The sequence below is a fragment of the Oryctolagus cuniculus genome, chromosome 21, assembly GCF_964237555.1.
Source record: "Oryctolagus cuniculus chromosome 21, mOryCun1.1, whole genome shotgun sequence".
Lineage (NCBI taxonomy): Eukaryota > Metazoa > Chordata > Mammalia > Lagomorpha > Leporidae > Oryctolagus > Oryctolagus cuniculus.
This window is the reverse complement of record NC_091452.1, coordinates 17,179,158-17,196,484: the sequence shown is the minus strand read 5'-3', so window position 1 is coordinate 17,196,484 and position 17,327 is coordinate 17,179,158. Positions and strand designations below refer to the sequence as shown.

The 17,327-nt window shown below is 47.0% G+C and overlaps 1 long non-coding RNA gene across 2 annotated transcripts in view; it reads right to left on the bottom strand.

The window, feature by feature from the left end:
* Positions 1 to 809: 809 nt before the first annotated feature.
* Positions 810 to 17,327, bottom strand: part of LOC138847421 (uncharacterized) — a 51,211-nt gene continuing 34,693 nt past the window's right edge. For both annotated transcript variants that reach the window (XR_011385232.1, XR_011385231.1), the window contains exon 3: positions 810 to 1,931. This is a non-coding gene — a long non-coding RNA (uncharacterized lncRNA). The remainder of the gene's footprint in view (positions 1,932 to 17,327) is intronic.

Below are 17,327 nucleotides of genomic sequence, written 5' to 3'. Positions count from 1 at the left end.
CTGAGCACTAGACCAAGCTACCCCACGTCCAGACTCCTGTCTCATGGTAATGATGAGATAATAAATCTGTGCTTTTTAAATTAAGTGTGTGAGTAGCCAGCATTATGAAACAGCAGGTTAAGCTACCACCTGAGATGATGGCATCCAATATTGGAACACTGATTCAAGTTCCACTTCCAATCCAGCTCCCGCAAAAGACAGCCCAAGTGCTTGGGCCCCTGCCACCTACGTGGGAGACCTAGATGGAGTTCTTGACTCCTGCCTTTGGACTGAGCCAGTCTGGACCATTACAGCCATTTGGGGAATGAGCCAGCTGGTGAAAGATCTCTTTATCTCTCTCTCTCTCTCTCTCTCTCTCTCTCTGTAACTCTGCCTTTCAAATAAATCTTAAAAATTTACTAATTGAGTGCATGGTGATTTGTTACACAGATAGAAACTAACACAGAGGGGCCAACACTGTGGCATAGCAGGGAAAGCCACTGCCTGCAGTGCCGGCATCCCATGTGGCCCCATATGGGGCCACTTTGAGCCCCAGCTGTTCCACTTCCAATCCAGCTCTCTACTAAAGCCTGGGAAAGCAGTAGAAGATGGCCCAAGTCCTTGGGCCCCTGCACCCAAGTGGGAGACCTAGAAGAAGCTCCTGGCTCCTGGCTTTGGATTGGCTGAGTTCCAGCTGTTGCAGCCACCTGGGGAGGGAACCAGCAATGGAAGACTTCTCACTCTCTCTCTCTCTCTGCCTCTGCCTCTCAGTAGCTCTGCCTTTCAAATAAATAAATAAATCTTTGAAAAAAAAAAAAAACTAACGCAGATTCCCAGGCAATTGGAATATAAGTGAGTACCCTAGAGCCACTCTTTGAGAAACACCAGAATCATCTCCTCTAAGGCTGAGTGAAATTGGAAACCAATGTGATTAACCAGTTAAAAGCCAAACTAGACCCCAAGTAAAATATTACCAGATTAAGTTTGGAAGTTTGTTGTTGCTGCTGTTGTCTTGGTTTGGTTTGAGGTTTGCTCATTTGTGAAATGAAATGTTGATACCTGGGTGTGTTCAAAACAGCAACATTCTTAATAAGCCTTAAGCCAGCTCTTCTCAAACTGTCAATGATGGAGACTCAGACTTGCATTTTCCTAAGACATTGTGGACTGATGAATCATTCTACTGTGCGTGATTAGATATCACCAGCTGGCAGCACATGGAACTCATCAAAGTTTCAGCAATACTCAAACCAGCCTGCACCCTCAGGAAAGCACAGTGCTAAACTGCCATGAATGTTTCCAATTCCCAGTTCCAGGCATCTAATTGACCTTGCCCTGGACTGACAGCAAACTACTCACAGGTGAACAACTCAGAGACCACACTTTGAGTAACACCAGCTTAGGGTCAAGCAGGGCCCTCTGACTCCCCTGCTCCAGTGCCGGGCTGAACCCACAGACATGCTGAGGTGCTGCATATCCCCAAGTCAGCCACACCCAGCTTCTTTCCATTTCAGATTTCCCTAAGTCCAGTTGGGGTGGGAAAAGGTTTCTGATCATTGAAGATTGACATCCAACGTGAGATCCACAAGAGGCTAGGAACCAGTAGAATTTACCATGAAGTTTACGGAATATAAGTTTCAGGACTCCTCATTTGAAAACATCTGGTAAATAAATGTATACTTCTATACCTAAGTTTTATTAATAATTTTGTATCTTTAAGGGGATCATCTAAACTGTATAAGGGTCCGACCCCCTAAACCCTGATCTGCCCCTGTTGGAGAATGAGGCCAAAGCTCACCAAGCCATTAGGTCTACTTCATGAAGTTGCTCACATCTTGCATGTATTTCACTCACATTCTTCTTCGAGGAAGAAGCTCTGTGTCTCCTGAGAGCCCTGGAGTGAAGCCACTGAACCTAGATGAGCAGCTGCTTTGTCGGAGCCTCAGTTTCTCCATCTGCGTGATAAGGAAAACAGCATCTCAGTGCTTAGTGGGGACATGAGCTAACCCGCCTAGTGTAGAGCTAGCCGTGTGACAGAGGCAGTACCTGGTGACCTAGCACTTGGCCTCTGGACGCAGGACACCTGGGGTGCAAAGCCTGGCTCACCACTGACCAGCGGTGGGCCTTTGCAAGTTTCCCGGCATCTCCAAGCCTCAGCCTCCTCAGCTATTAAATAAGGGCTAACATGGGGTCACTCTGAGGATTAGTAAGATGATCCATGAAAAGGATCAGCAGACTCCCTGGGGCAGAGTGCTGAAAAATGGCAATTATTATTTTGCAAATGCAGGTGAAGGCTTTGGGCTGAAGAACAGCATTTAGGAGGGACATCTGAGAGCCAAGGTTATGGTTCAAGGATGCCATGAACCTGGAGCTCAGTTGAGCCAACAAACCACTGAGGGCTCAGATCCATAGTCTCCGACCCTTTGGTGCAGAAGGAACTCACCCCCTACAAAGCCAGCCTGTCACAGGCCACCAAGTCTGCTTCCCTCTTCAGAGACCTGGCTGCCGCATGCAGACACTCACTAGTTCTCAATTTGCTCCTGTATCTTCCCCCACTAATATCTCCCTGGGGGCTGACTGATGGTGGCAGGTGACAATCTATAGCTGTGTGACAGAATGTTTACTACCAGCCCTCTAGGAAATGATTACTTCGAGGTAATTCTGAACCTCCAGACTATGATGCAGTGGCTCATATATTAAACTACAGTAAGCAGTGTATGAAAGTATTACAAGGAGACCTTGTATTTCACAGCATACTGGGGAAGGAGCACGCAGAGGCAAATTGGTTTCAGAGAAAGCAAACACAGAGATTTCAAATATTTCAGCCCTACGGAAGGAGCAGAGAATTAAAGTGTCACATCCACAAGGTCAAGGGCAGTGTCCATTTTATACCCTGGACTTCTCCAGGGGAGACTCTATGGCCAGTGCCACCGAGGCACTGGGCCCTGTAACACACACACGGTGAGGCTCTGGAACCCGGCCTTGGCTGCCTCCAGAAGCTGGGTGGGCTTCTCCCTGCTTCTCTCACAGTCATGACCAAACACGGGTTCCTTGGGGTCCCACCTTCTTCATAAACCTCTCCTCCAGTGAAAATTTCCTAAAGGTTAGACATATAGACCAATTGGAACACAATCAAAATCCAGAAATAGACTCACATTTATATAATCACCTGACTTATAACAAAGCTATCACTGCAGGCAGAAAGGAAACGATGTTACTTTCAAATACCAGTGCTAGGTCAACTGGATATCCACAGGGGTAAAATCACTTTGAATCCTACCTCGCACCATACACAAAAAGCAGTTCCAGGTGGGTGAACCTTCTAAACGCAAGACAATGAAAATTTTAGACAAAAAATGAGATATCTTCATGACCTTAGGGAAGGCAAAGACTTTTCTTTTCTTTGAATATTTTTTAATTCTGTCTTTTAAAAAAATTTATTGATATAAAGAGAATAGACTTTTGCATTCCATAGGTACAGTTCCAAGAAGACAACCACACTTCCCTCACTCCGCTGCTCCCCACCAATCCCTTTCCCTCCCTCCTCTCTCCACCAGTTTTTGCAAAGCCATAATTTTAATCCATTCTATATTCACAGATTTAATTCACCACTATCATAATATTCAACAAGGAAAAAATAGGAAGACTACAGTTTCATAAGAGTCTAAACAGGTCAAAAATGCTAAATAAAAGGAATATATTCTGTAACAATTGAAACTCAACTACAACTGTTGATAGTAAAAGATATCATGAAGGGAATGAAAAGAAAACCAGTAAAATAAATATTTGCAAAATCAAAAAGGACTTTTATCCAAAGCATAAAAAGAACCTCTACAAATTAATGAGATAATCCAAGAGAAAATGCTTGCAAGAGTTGGTATCCAACCAGCTAATAATACACATGTGATATCTTAGATATCAGGAAAATGCAAATTAAAACTACCAGGAATACCTGTCATTGCCATAATAGGCTAAAATTAGTACGGCAGTCAACACCAACAACTAGATCTGTCATATATTATAAGTGACAGTATAAATTGGTATAAACACAGTATAAATTGTTATAAAATGGCTTCATGGTATCTGCTAAAGCCAATAATGTACGTAAGCTATGACTCAACAATTCTACTCCCACAGAAATGCCCCAAAGAAATGCAAACATGTGCTCACTGATAAACATGCATAAGAACATTCATATAGTCCTACTTGTATTAGCTGAAAACTAAAAATAATCCAAATATTCTTCAACAGTTAAATGTAAATTTTTAATTTATTTAAGATTTATTTATTTATTTGAAAGGCAGAGTTACAAAGAGGCAGAGGCAGAGAGAGAGAGAGGTCTTCCATCCACTGGTTCACTCCTCAGATGGTCACAATGGCCGGAGCTGTGCCAATCTGAAGCCAGAAGCCTGGAGCTTCTTCCAGGTCTCCCACATGGGTGCAGGGGTCCAAGGACTTGGGCCATCTGTTACTGCTTTCCCAGGCCATAACAGAGAGCTGGGTAGTAAGTGAAGCAGCTGGGAATCGAACCAGCACCCATATGGGATGCTGGAACTGCAGCTAGCAGCTTTGCCTATTACACCACAGCACCGGCCCAGAAAAATATTTTTTTAAAAAGAGGTAAAAGGGGTCGGTGCTGTGGTGTAGCAGGTTAAGCCAGCGCCTGCAGTGCCAGCATCCCATAAAGGTGCTGGTTCAAAATCCAGCTGCTCTACTTCCAATCCAGCTCTCTGCTTTGGCCTAAGAGAGCAGGAGAGGATGGCCCAAGTCCTTGGGCCCCTGCACCCAAGTGGGAGACTGGAAGAAGTTCCTGGCTCCTGGCTTTGGATCAGCTCAGCTCTGGCCATTGCAGTCATTTGGGGAGTGAACCAGTAGATAGAAGATCTCTCTCTCTCTCTCTCTGCCTCTCCTTCTCTGTGTAACTCTGACTTTCAAATAAATAAATAAATCTTTTTTTAAAAAAGAGGTAAAGTAAACTTCGGTAGATTCACACAGTGGAATAGTGCTGCACTACAATCAGAATGAATGAGCCATAACCGCATGCAACACTTGCCACGAATCATGACACAAAATGTGCAATGAAAGAAGTCAGATGAAATTGTTTGCTCCATTTATGCAAAGTTCAAAAATTCACAAAACTAGACTATGACTTAAAAGTCAAGATGGGCCGGCGCCGTGGCTCACTAGGCTAATCCTCTGCCTTGTGGCACCGGCACACCAGGTTCTAGTCCTGGTCGGGGCGCCGGATTCTGTCCTGGTTGCCCCTCTTCCAAGCCAGCTCTCTGCTGTGGCCAGGGAGTGCAGTGGAGGATGGCCCAAGTCCTTGGGACCTGCACCCCATGGGAGACCAGGATAAGTACCTGGCTCCTGGCTTAGGATCAGCGCAGTGCACCGGCCGCAGCAGCCATTGGAGGGTGAACCAACAGCAAAGGAAGACCTTTCTCTCTGTCTGTCTCTCTCACTGTCCACTCTGCCTGTCAAAAAAATAAAAAAAAAATAAGAAAAAAGAAAAGTCAAGGTGGCAGACACTCTTGTTGGACAATGACAAGTGGGGTTCAATGAGTTCTTTGGGGGAGCTGGGAATGTTCTGTTTCTTGTTTCAGGCATTGGTAACAGGAATGTGGTCATTTGTCAATGTTTGCTAAGCAGTATACTTTATGTGTTTTCCTTCTACCTGTGTGCTATTCTTCACTACATTTATATATAAATATTTATATTTATAAATATATTTTTATATAAATATATTTTTATAAATAAATAAAAATGCAAGCCTTCTGGATTGGGTCCTAGAATTGGCCCACAAGATTTTAAGGGAGATGGTAGAGTGAGCATCTGGCTTTGTCCTTGGGAAGGTGGGAATCTCAGCAAGAGAAAATATTCCTGCTTATGAAGAGCATTGATTCTGGCTGGCCAGGAAGCATAGACAATGTTCACTGGAGCAGATGGAATGGGTAGAGGAGAAGTTCATTACTAAGTGCCAAGCCCTGTGCAGAGTAGCTCTGCGTGCATCCCTTCATTCAGGCCTCAGCTCGGCTCATGAGATAGGCACTATACCACCCCAGGTTCCTGCTAGGAAGCTGAGGCAGGGAAGGGTGAGAACGCACACCCAGGTCTCCATAGTCTCTCCCAAACCCATGCTCCTGACCTCTGTATGGAAGGAGCTGTCATTCCAGCACCCTGTGCCTCGAGTGACCTCCCGGCAAGTGTGGGGACCACAGCAGGCAAGAGAAGGCTCCACCCCTTGGCAGGTTCCTGTGCACTGCCCTCCTGCTCAACAGCATCTCTGCCTCTAATTGGCACAACCTGTTCCACAGCAAGGAAAACGCTTATGGTGTTAACAAGGCAAACTGTTAATTAAGAGAGCAATACCTTCAGGGGATTTTAATTTAGGGTAGGCACCAACAGGGATAAAGAAGATATTCAAACCATTGGAATTGTGTGGTTTCTGCCCCCAACAGACCACAACGTGGAATTTAATAAAGATGACTTCTGCCTTCTAATTATGACTTCTAAACGCCTGCAAGTGGGGCCTCTGATATCTCAGAAGGGTTAGGAGTCTGAACTCAGAGACTTAAAAAAAGGAGGGTAAGGAGCCGGCGCCGCGGCTCACTAGGCTAATCCTCTGCCTTGCGGCGCCGGCACACTGGGTTCTAGTTCCGGTTGGGGCACCGGATTCTGTCCCGGTTGCCCCTCTTCCAGGCCAGCTCTCTGCTGTGGCCAGGGAGTGCAGTGGAGGATGGCCCAAGTGCTTGGGCCCTGCACCCCATGGGAGACCAGGAGAAGCACCTGGCTCCTGCCATCAGATCAGCATGGTGCGCCGGCCGCAGCTCGCAGCCGCGGCAGCCATTGGAGGGTGAACCAACGGCAAAGGAAGACCTTTCTCTCTGTCTCTCTCTCTCACTGTCCACTCTGCCTGTCAAAAAATAAAAAAAAAATAAAATAGTAGACTATTATTCCTAGGCTGTTAAAAAAAAAAAAAAAGAAAAGGAGGGTAAGGAGGTAGTGAACCAGGGTGCTGAAGAGTTACGCTGTCCTGATACAGAACCTCACTGCCATCACCTACTTGATGCGTGGGCTCCTCAACCTCTCTTACCCTGTTTCCTCACCTGTAAAATAAGGGCACCGTGCCCCATTAGCCAACAGCTTACTAAATTGGAATGCATATATATATATATATACACACACACACACACACACACACTGCAGATGCGTGTGTGTGTATAATTTAGCACAGTTCTGGCCATATAGCAAGGACTCAATTATCATTACCAATTATTAGCTTTCTGTTCATAGCTCACTGCCTGGGGTTTAACTTTGAGAAACTACCTAGATTTTATAAGGACCTTGACTGCAGACAAAGCACATAAGTGGTCCAAGGCCGCACCACTAGTCAGGTTTGGTACTTGGCCAAATTAGTCGAGGTTGAGTCCCTCCTTTCTCACTGACCTCTAGTCCAGATGTGAGCTGAATTCAGATCTCCCAGCATCAGGCCCTGCTGATCAAATCACAGTAACTTGTGTCAAAGACACAAAGCAAAAGGCTCTTGGTGTAATGAGGCAAATCACCTTCATCCTCTAGGCCCCTTGTCCCAAGGACTTTCCACTCTGGCTGCTGTGCTTGGCCAAAGATGAGATGGACTGTAAATCTCACCGCATCCAGAAGAGCCACTGAGGGCTGAGACAAAAGCAGAAGAGGGAAAAGATCCTAATCATCAGAGCCTCTAAGAACATCTGCAATGGCTCCACTGGTGGAACTTCCCTCCTCACACTCACAGTGAATCATGAGACAGCCGGGAGAGTCTAAGCCCCGGCATTCTAGCGCTGGAATCCAAGCTAAGTAAGCCCAGGCCCTTCCAGTGTCTACACTGTGGCTGCTTCAGCTGCATCCCTGCTCTGCCCACTCTGGTTTTCCCGGATGATTTGAATCCAGCTGTATAGTTTGGGGGACCAGGATGTGGATTCAAGTTCACCTGTATTCCTAAGGAAGTCAAATAAACAGGAGCTTTGGTCCTCATCCTCCTCCTACCTGTGTAACGCTGATCAAAATCATTAACCTTCCTGGTAGATGGAAATAATAATGGTACGTGCCCTATAGGATCTTGTAAGGGTAAATGCACTACCGCAGGAAACCACATAAAACACATAGTTAGCATTTAATAACTGATGGCTAACATGTATTTATTTCCTGTGTCACCCTTGAAGGCAACTGGACTATGTCCAATCCCGAAGTGGAACAGCTTGAGGTGAGAAGAGAATGGCACAGTAGCCTCCGACTTAGTTCACATCACTCTGCCTGGGTAAAACATCTTCTGACTGCCTGCCACGCTTCCTTTTCTCCCAGGCCTGCACATCTGGCCCTGTACACTTCTCTGATGTCATTCCTGGACCCTCTGCTCCCACCAATTTTCCTGCTCCAGCCACACTGGCCTCCACTCTTCTCCATCTCAGGGACTCAGCTATCTCCACCCAGAGCCTTCTTCCCCCCATGTTGCCACGCAAATTCCTCCCTGCTTTTCATTTATGTGCATGTCCTCCGCGGAGAGAGAGGTCTTTCTTCTCAATCCATGCCCCGTGGGTTATGATTTGTAATCATTTCTTCCCTTGGTTTTTGTCTCTCCCCAGTAGACTGCAAACTCACCAGAGCAGGCCACAGCTGTGTTGCTCATCGTCATAGCCTCAAAGCCAAGCACAACACCTGCAACCCAGCATGGAGCTCAGTAATTGTGATGGATGAATGGATGAGTAGATGGATGGGAAGATGGAAGAAAAGATAGAAAGAAGGATAAAAGAAGTCAGGCTTTTGTGACTATAAGAAAGAATCGTTATTTGGGCATACATAGTAGGATGCTCAACAGATTTAAGGAAGGAGGATAGAAAGGGAGGAGTGAATGAAGGAATGAATAGCAAGAGCATAACTTAGCAGAGTAGTAATACGCACAGGCTGAGGAGATGATGCTGAGTCTGAAATCCACCTCTACCACTTACTAGTTGTACAGCTCTAGACAAGTCATTTATCCTCATTGATTCTTATCGTTGATAAGGGCAGTTACTGCAAGACTTACAAGCAGAGAATCTCTCCTCTGGATTCCAGAGCTTCCAAAGCAGAAGTGGGCCTCCAGCTTCATAGAGTGGTGTTGCCATTTGGATATTAGCCTGACTCAAGGCACCCATCTTCTCTCTATTTATCTGGAATTTTTACTTGCACAAACAGAGGCTCTGGGTGCTTGCTGGCTGCTCTTAGACAAAGCTTCAGATACAACTCGTCAGCAGACATGGCCCCCTGGGAGCTGTCCATGGGTGCCTTTGCCTGGTCTCAGCACTTTGGCACCTTTCACAACACCTGACACAGGGCTCTATGGCATGTCTATGATCTGATGCTGCCCCTGCTCTTTCTACAGTTTGTCTATTGTATACACTGCCCCAGGCTCAAGACCTCAAGGCATCTTGGAAGCCTCCTGTTTGTTCAGGTAACTGCTATCCAGCAGGATCCAATGCCAGGAGGACTGATCTCAGGCATTGCTGGCAGAAGCAAGGACATTTAATAGACACAGAATTGACACAGTCTGGTCTAGTTCTAGAGGGCTTAAGGGGGGTCTTAGCATCTTTGTGGTGACATCCACAGTACAAGAGTTAAATCATGAGGCTCAAAGATTAGCAAACTACCTCCTCCCCATTATCCAGAAGGGAAAACTGACGTCTAAGGAAGGGGATTTAGCCAAGGTCACTCACCTAGGTAGTGGCAGAGGTCAAGTTCAAAACTTTCTGATTCTGAATCCCAGTTCCTTCCCCCAAATAACACTACAGAGTTAGGCAAAATGGTGCTACTCTGGCTAGTTCATCCACCTGCCCTTTCACCACTGCCACTCTAATGGGTCCCACCTTCAACTTCCTGCCCAGTTTCCACCGGTTGTCCTCATTCACCCTCCACTCTCCCGTTTAACAATCTTGGCATGTCTGCCATTCTTCTATTCTGCTTATGTTTTTAAATTGTGCTGAGAAGTAAACCACAGGAAATTTCATTCTTTAGAATTGAACCAGCCGAGCATGCCCAGCTGTGCTGAAGACACAGGGGGTTCTCTCCAGCTCTGCACATCTCGCTGCCTCTGCATCTCGCTCCAGAGACATCAGTTCAGGCCTGAAGTGCAGTCTCAGTAGCCGACACATCTCTGAGTCTGCTCAGAATTCCTACCCCTTGAGGGGCCCTTTCCTCCCTCCTGAGCCCACAGCTGAGCAAGCTGCTATTTGAGGAATATGAAAGGATGGGAAACTACTGCATCCTTCTCTCTCGGAGTTTCACTGGCTTTGGAAAGGCAGGATAAGATTTTGGTTACGTGCACTGGCTTTGGAGCTGAGTGGTCTGGATCTAAAGCTCCGCTCTGCGACTTACAAGCTTTGTGACTTCCGGAAAGTCACCTGACCTCCCTAGGCCTCAGTTTCTTCATCTGAAAAATGCAATAACATGATACCTACCTCACAGGATTGTTGTAACAATGAAATTAGGTAACATAAGTAAAATTCCTAGCCAGTGTCTGGAAACCTTATCCTACGTGACCAGAGGCAGCTCCCAGCTGTGGGCAGAGCTCTGCGGAAATTTGCATCAATTTGTGTGAGGATAGGGACACACTGGCAACGTTCCCAATCATTTCCTGATGCGCAGATGGATTTGGTGTGCGTGCATTTATTAGATGCCACCATGTGCTGGGAACTGTGCAAGCTGCACAACCTGTGTTTCCTCAACCCTTAGAATAGAGGTTTGTCCCCATTTCACAGACAAAAAAACTGAGGCCCTGGGAGGTGAAGTCACTTGACCAAGGTGTGTAGGTGGCTTGAAGCTCTAATCCAGACCAGTCTGCACCTAGAGCTGACACTGCCAGCCACGATGCTCTCCTGCCTGCTGCAGGTCAGACTGGCTGCCCGCCCGCAGGAAGCTGACGAGAAGCAAACCTCATGTCCCTTTCACCCATTGAGAGATGAACCCCCAAACTCCTGCCACTGCACCCCTGAATCCTTAAGCAAACCTCTCTCAAATAAAAATATCCTGATTCTGCCCAAACCTTCTGACTGCAAGAGGTTTAAACAAAGTTCCAGAAGCAGCACTGCTCCTCTTGTCCAGGGAACGGTGTGTGGGTAAGAGGAGCCATTGAGGGGAACCAGAGGCCAACCAGAAACCCTCAGATTAGGCTAAAAGACCCGTTTTCACAAACTAGAAGACTGCAATTCCATTGAAGAGGCAGCTGGGCTTCATCCCATTCCCATCTGCTTAGGAACCACTCTCCTCCCCACTCCCCTCGCCATGCCTGCTGGCCTCTTGGCCACTCCCTAGTCCTGCTCTTGATTCCCCAGGATGTTCTTCTCCTGTCTGGACACTGATGCCATCCACAGGGACTGCCCAACTCCTTCTGCCAGCTTCTGCCTTCGGACAAGGCAACTCAGGGGCATGCCCAGGCAGGGTTTGCATACCAGCAGGCCCAGCCTGGGTCTGAATCCTGACTCTGCCAGGTACCATTTGGCTAGCCTGAGGCAAGAGGTTTAACCACTCTGTGCCCTGATTTCCTGGAACTAAGGATAATATCTAATTCACAAGGCTTTTGCAAGGGTTATTGGGTATGCTCTAAGTACTACATGCAATTTCACCAATAATAAGACATCATGAGGAAGAAGGGACTGAGATGGGTCACAAGATTTACAAATATTTATTGGGCTGGGCTTTGGAGCACAAGACTGACAAGGCTCCTTCCATGGTCTGAGCATGAAGCACCAGTCATCCAGAATATGTCTCCTAACATCCCTGCCATTAACAGCCTATGGAAGCTTCCATTCTGATCCCACCACCCTCCCTGCCTTCCTCTGGCTTCTAGACTTGGCCTGAGCCAGGAGGAACTGTGTGTGAAAGCTGTGGGATGCAAACCTGGGCCTCCAGCATACAATTCTGCCCACCTCTGCCTATATTCATGTATGTTGACAATAAAAAGTTAAGATAACTGTGGCAAGATATGTCACAAAGAATATTTAAGTCAGCGCCTGCAGCGCCAGCACACTGGGTTCTAGTCCCAGTCAGGGCGCCGGATTCTATCCCAGTTGCTCCTCTTCCAGGCCAGCTCTCTGCTGTGGCCTGGGAGTGCAATGGAGGATGGCCCAAGTCCGTGGGTGCTGCACCCCATGGGAGACCAGGAGAAGCACCTGGCTCCTGCCATTGGATCGGCGCTGTGCGCCGGCCACAGTGCATCGGCTCAGCTGCAGCAGCCACTGCAGGGTGAACCAACGGCAAAAGGAAGACCTTTCTCTCTGTCTCTCTCTCTCACTGTCCACTCTTCCTGTCCAAAAAAAGAAAAGAAAAGAATATTTAAAATGCTTAATGAGGCCCTTCTCTCAGGAGTTAAACATCTGGGGCCAATGCTGTGGTGTAACGGGTAAAGCTGCTGCCTGCAGTGCCAGCATCCCACGTGGGTGCCAGTTCGAGTCCCGGCTGCTCCACTTCCAATCCAGCTCTCTGCTATGGCCTGGAAAAGCAGGGTAAGATGGCCCAAGTCCTTGGGCCCCTGCACCTGCACAGGAGACTTGGGAGAAGCTCCTGGCTCCTGGCTTCAGATCAGCGCAGCTCCAGCCATTGCGGCCAACTGGGGAGTGAACCAGTGGATGGAAGACCTCTCTCTCTCTCTCTCTCTCTCTCTCTCTCTCTCTGCCCCTCCTTCTCTCTGTGTAACTACAACTTTCAAATAAGTAAATAAATATTTTTTTAAAAAGAGTTAAACACCTAGAGCAAACACATGTAAGGAGGACACTATAAGACACAAAAGATCAAATATATCCTCAGAGAGTCTAATTTGAACAGGAGAAGTTCAGTGAAAATGGAAGGAAAGTTAAACATGCAGCCAGAGACACAGAAGAAAACTTGCAAAAACAATAGTGAAGTGAATAAAGAATAAAAAGGAAAATGATAGATACGGAAGAGGGAAAAAAATAAAATCCAGTAGACACACAATTGCCATCCCTGAAAGATAAAAAACTGGTACAAATAATGGTATCAAATAAGCATTGATGGGCCAGCACTGTGGTGCGGCAGGCTAAAATCCTGGCCTGCAGTGTCGGCGGCATCCCATACCAGCGCTGGCTCCCATCCCAGCTGTTCCACTTCTGATTCAGCTCCCTGATAATGTACCTGGGAAAGGAGTGGAGGATGGCCAAAGAGCTTGGGCCCCTGCACCCACATGGGAGACCCAGAAGAAGCTCCTGGCTCCTGGCTTCAGATTGGCTCAGCTCCACTCCAGCCATAACAGCCATTTGGAGAGTGAATCAGTGGATGGAAGACCTCTCTGTAACTCTTTCAAATAAATAAAATAAATCTTTTCAAAAAAATAAGCATTGACTCCTGTAGTTTGGAAATCTTTTCCCAAAGAACAGGTAAAGCCATCCAACAAGCCACCACCTGTCCCACACAGCCACACACATTGCAGGAGCATTGCTGCTCACGGCTCACAGCTGCCCTCTGATTTGAACACTTGCCCTTGGCCAAAGGGAGATGCCTGCTTGGGAGTCAATACTCCCTGCTCCCCTAGGGCTGCGTTGCTGACAAGGCAGACAGTGTGTGGTACAGTTCACCCTCCACAGCTTCCCTCTGAACCAGGCCGAGTCTGGACTCCACCAAAGGCCATGTTCTTGCTTAACCTCTTCCCTCTCCTCCATCCTGCTTCCCTATTCTCCCATGGCTTCCACCTGAGTGAATGCCCTTATAAGCCCCTTGTACCTCCCTGCCTTACGCTCTGAGGACCCCGAGCTGACACTACATCATGAAACATGCAGAGACATGACTGTAAAAGGACAACATCCCAAACAGAAATCGGACTTCTAATACTTTCCCCCACACACACCCATGAGGATCAACCTTCACTGACCTTGGTTTATGGATGCCTCACTTTGGAGCACACGCCTATCGCTCATCAGAGCCATGCAGGGTTTGAGACAAGGAAGGTGGTCTGAAAAGATGGTTCCAGCAGAGAACAGAACGGGACAAGGGACTGGTAGGGGAGGAGGCAGAGCAGTGAGGATCCAAACAAGAGCTGGTAGCAGCGTCGACAAGTTGCTGGCAAGGGGAGTGGGGAGAACATTTAAGGGAAGGGAACCCCTGCGTGTGGCAGCTGAAAGGCTGTTGGGAAGAGGTACAGGAAGGAGCAGAGGTGGAGGGAAGCCATGTGTTGTGTGAGCAGTGAGTGGAATGTGCCATTTACTGAGACAGAAACCTCCAGGAAGAGCAGGTAGGTGGAGAAAGATGAATTTCATTTTGGACACCCACTTGCCTCTACCACCCAAGCCAAGTTCCTTTTCCTCAAAAAGAACTAGTGCAGAGAAGCACCAAATGCATGCCACATTTTGGGGATAAATGCCCAGACACAAACCACAAATCGTATTCAAGGCAGCTTCCAGGGGCAGGTGTTTAGCCTAGCAGTCAAGACAATAGTTAGGATGCCTGTGTTGCATCAGAGTGCCTAGGCTTGGCCCAGGCTCTGGCTTCTGATTCCAACTTCCTAATGCATACCCCAGGAGGTAGCCGTAATGGCTCCAATAATTCCTGCCACCCAGGCCCAGCCCTGACCGTCACAGGCATGTAGGGAGTGGAGTGTTCGGGGATGTGTTCTCTCTCACTCTTGCTCTCTCTTTCCCTCTCTCTACCTCTCAAATAAAATAGAAGTCTTCAAGATCGTGTGCAGCTTATGTTGTTGGCAATCTGTTGAGCACTCACTGTGTACAAAGCTCCTTGCTAGGCCTGAGACACACACACCGTGAGAGGTCAGCCCTCACAGCCCTCACAGCCTCATGGGCTCAGGCAAGGCTTCATTAGACCACACAAACCCCTCTGTTGATTTTGGAGCCAGCCCTTATGAGGGTCCTGAGCCTTTAACTGTTGTCTTACCTGGGACGTGTTGCCCAATCCCTTTGATCCTCAGTTTCCTCTGTAAAATAAGGATGAAAACAGTGATCCAACTTCAAGAAGCTGCTGTGAGGATTAAATAATACTAACAGAAGCTAGCATTTATTTAGTATCAAAGTTCCAGCTCCGTGAACCTGGCACACAGTAGGTACTCAATAAATATTTGTTGAGCAAATGGGCTGAGCACTTACTGTGTACTAGATGCTGCGGAAATGTGCACTTAATAAATAGTGTTCTTCAGGCCATCAAAGAAGGAGGTACCTTTCTCTGAAGGGAGGAGAGAACTTCCACTTTGACTATGACTTTGTCTAAATAAGATCGGAGTCAGCAAACTCAAAAGGCTTCCATAGCCTTGGCAACTCATGACAACAGCCTAGGGTGATCACTGACGCCATAAACGAGAGTGTCAATTTGTTAAGTCAACAACAAGAGTCACTGCGCACTTACTCCTCATGTAGGATCTCTGTCCTTAATGTGTTGTACAATGCGAATTAATGCTATAACTAGTACTCAAACAGTATTTTATACTTTGTGTTTCTGTGTGGGTGCAAACTGTTGGAATCTTTACTTAAATTGATCTTCTATATATAAAGATAATTGAAAATGAATCTTGATGCGAATGGAATGGGAGAGGGAGCGGGAGATGGGAGGGTTGCGGGTGGGAGGGAAGTTATGGGGCGGGGGGAGCCACTGTAATCCATAAGCTGTACTTTGGAAATTTATAGTTATTAAATAAAAGTTTAAAAATTAATAAATAGTGTTATTATTCTGTTTCTATTATTCGATCTCAGAAACTCCACAAGGTGGGTGTGATTGCCATCTCCTTGTACTCAGTGAGAAGATGAGGTTCAGCAGCTTTAAGCTCGCCATCCGAGGTCACGTTACAGGTGCATTAGAGGAGGACCCAAATCCAGGCAGCCTGAAGCCTGAGCCCACCTGATGTGTGTGAACCCCAGAGACCAGGCACACAATCTGTGCTCTCTCAATTTCAGAGGACTCTGGGAGCCAAGACTGAATATCTGGGCTCTTTCCAGGAAGTGACAGAGCCTGGCAAGAACAGATAGGTGTTTTAGGGAGATGATTTTGGCTCCCATGCAGGGCCAGAATCAGGGTTAAGCTAGGTGAGATACTCACATCAGACACAAAATTTAAGGAAGTGAGAAAAAAAACCCTCAATCATCCAGATAAACCAAGACAGGATCAGTATTATTCATTTTTCTCTTTGCCTCAAGCAAAATATAGGTCAAGCACTGGTAACTAATCCAACCTTTACTTTAAAAACTTACATTCTGTTCCTATGAATGTTTTACAATAATTAAAAGAATATATTGTACTACAATAGTATTCTTCTTGATCACTGAGTTTTTGGCACCCCCTTAGGGTTTTGCCTGCTGTGGTTGGGTGATGGTTGATCCCTCCAAAGTTTCACATGCTAGAAAGCTTGATCCTCAGTATTGGAACAGTATTGAGAGGTGATGGGTAGGGCCTCATGGAAGGTGACTGGGTCATAGGGACACCATCCTCAGAAAGGATGATGGTCAGGCCAGGGCTCACAGACTCATTCCCAGGAGAATGGGCTATTCTAAATAAAGTGAGGTTGAGGTTCTCATCCTGCTCCCTCACTTCAGCTGTCTCTTACATGTGCTCCCTATTAAAAAAAAAGATTATCCATTTATTTGAAGGCAGAGTTAAAGAGAGAGAGAGAGAAACAGAAAGAGAGAGAGAGAGAGAGAGAGATCTTCCATCTGCTGGTTCACTCCCCAAATGACCACATCAGCCAGTGCTGAACCAGGCCAAAGCCAGGAGCCAAGATTTTCATCCAAGTCTGCCACATGGGTACAGGCTGTTAGGAAAAGAGGTGCAGAATAGAGAGGAGGCAGCATATGAACTTACAGCCAGACCGAATTTATTCAGAGAAAATAAATTCACAGAGGTAGTGACCAACTGCCAGCACGCATAATGATGGCCCCCAGGGGCCTGGCCTTTCTATATTTTAGGACGGCTAGGGATGGGGGTAGAGGTGGGGGGCAGCAGGCAGAGGGGAATTCCTGGAACTGGTCTTTCAGGTGGCCGGGGTGGGGGTGGGGGGGTGAAGACAATAGGGTGTGACTCAACTGAGATTCAAGAGCAAGGGATAAATTCCCACATTTATCTATCTTTTGGACAATGACTGAGAATAGCTAAGGCTTATTTATTTGTTCCATCACAGGGGCCCAAGGACACCAGCAGCCCAAGCTGCTTTCCCAGGTGCATTAGCAAGGAGCTAGATCGGAAGGGGAGCAGCCGCACTTGAACCTGCACTCATATGGGATGCCAGCACCACAGGCAACAGCTTAACCTGCTGTACCACAACACCAGCCCCTACATGTGCTCCTTCTGTACCTCCTCACTTATCTGCCATGCTGTGACACAGCCAGGGGGTCCTC